This window comes from Littorina saxatilis, linkage group LG4 (assembly GCF_037325665.1).
Source record: "Littorina saxatilis isolate snail1 linkage group LG4, US_GU_Lsax_2.0, whole genome shotgun sequence".
Taxonomy (NCBI): Eukaryota; Metazoa; Mollusca; class Gastropoda; order Littorinimorpha; family Littorinidae; genus Littorina; species Littorina saxatilis.
The window spans coordinates 48,620,646-48,622,397 of NC_090248.1; positions in this window are offsets into that span (position 1 = coordinate 48,620,646).

The window sequence follows — 1,752 nt, forward strand, 5'->3', positions numbered from 1 at the left end:
GCGATTCAGATACATGTCTATTCAATCTAGCAAGACAGAAATATGTACATATATTCTTGTTTCCTCCTTATCTGTTTCTGCCAAATTCAGATTTCTCCAATATGCCGTATGCATAATCGTCTGCAAAATTTTGGTGACATCTTTTTCCTCCCGTGTTAGAGTTCGACATAGTATTTGTCTTCTTCAATTGTAAGAAAAAAAGACACCTATTGCGTCAGGTAGCTGTGTCCGCTGAATGAGTAAGGCTACACCAGTGCGGAACTTGAAGTTATTAGGCGACTGTTGATTCGCCGTAACAAACTTAAGATGCTGATTGGTTCGCTCATTCGACCTCGTTACAGGAGTGGCTGGTAAAAGCTGCAACAGATTTAATCTTGTTAAAAAAATGTGCGCGCTTTTGTTCCGTTTCAATGTGATGACGAAGTCATTGCAGGGAAGCGCTTTTTGAATGTTGCTCCTGTGCATGCCAAGTTATTTCTTATTTGCTTTATTTGTATTGATAAATTCCCCTTTCCTACCCTTTGCCTTGTGTCAGTTTGAACGCAAAGGAAAATAAAACTCTTCATATTTTTTCCTTCACATATAAGAGCAGAATTTATACAGAAACTAGTCGTGTTTTGTCCATTTTCTACCGTTGTTGTAAAGCATTCCATCTCCAAATACATTCCCATTTATATCCTATAGGGTGAAGTGCGTGGTATTATTCCCATTTTTGTCTTACAGAGTGGTGTGCGCGGTATTCCGTGCATGAGAAAGCCGATCATGTTCTTGCTAAGCTTCATCGCCCTTTCTGGCCATTCGTCGGGTACGGTGGTCTTCAGTGTCTTTGGTAAGATACCTTCCTTCACCAATCCCGTGTCAACGATCGGATGTGTCCACATTTGTATCTGGGACAAGGGCATCCTTCCACTTTGGACACATACTCAAACTCTACAGCCTGGTTGCTTCCTGTGTAGACGGTGGGAATATTAGCTGAATGATTCTGGCAGGTTGACATTAGTGTCGTACAGTGATGAAATCAATTCAACACACACACTCAATCAATCAATCAATATGAGGCTTATATCGCGCGTATTCCGTGGGTACAGTTCTAATTATAAGCGCAGGGATTTTTTTATTTTTTTTTTATGCAATTTATATCGCGCACATATTCAAGGCGCAGGGATTTATTTATGCCGTGTGGGATGGAATTTTTTTTTACACAATACATCACGCATTCACATCGGCCAGCAGATCGCAGCCATTTCGGAGCATATCCTACTTTTCACGGCCTATTATTCCAAGTCACACGGGTATTTATTTATACATAAATGCATATTGTAAAGCAGTATGCATTGTTAGAGGATTTCTTTTTTTTTTAATTTTTTTTTTATTTTTTTTTAGTAGCAGTGTTTAAATGTCGAAGCTGCTTTTCCCAGTTTTACCAAAGAGACCGACTGTATGTTGTGTTATTGTATTTGTCAGACTTGATTGTACTAAGTCCCTACACATGTTGTAATGCGCTTAGAGCCAAATATTTTTGTTTTTGTAAGGGATAGGCGAAATATAAATACACTTTATTATTATTATTATTATTTTGGTGGACTTTTTTTTTATCTATGCCTATGCAATTTTGCCAGGAAGGACCCTTTTGTCAATCGTGGGATCTTTAACGTGCACACCCCAATGTAGTGTACACGAAGGGACCTCGGTTTTTTGTCTCATCCGAAAGACTAGCACTTGAACCCACCACCTAGGTTAGGAAAGGGGGGA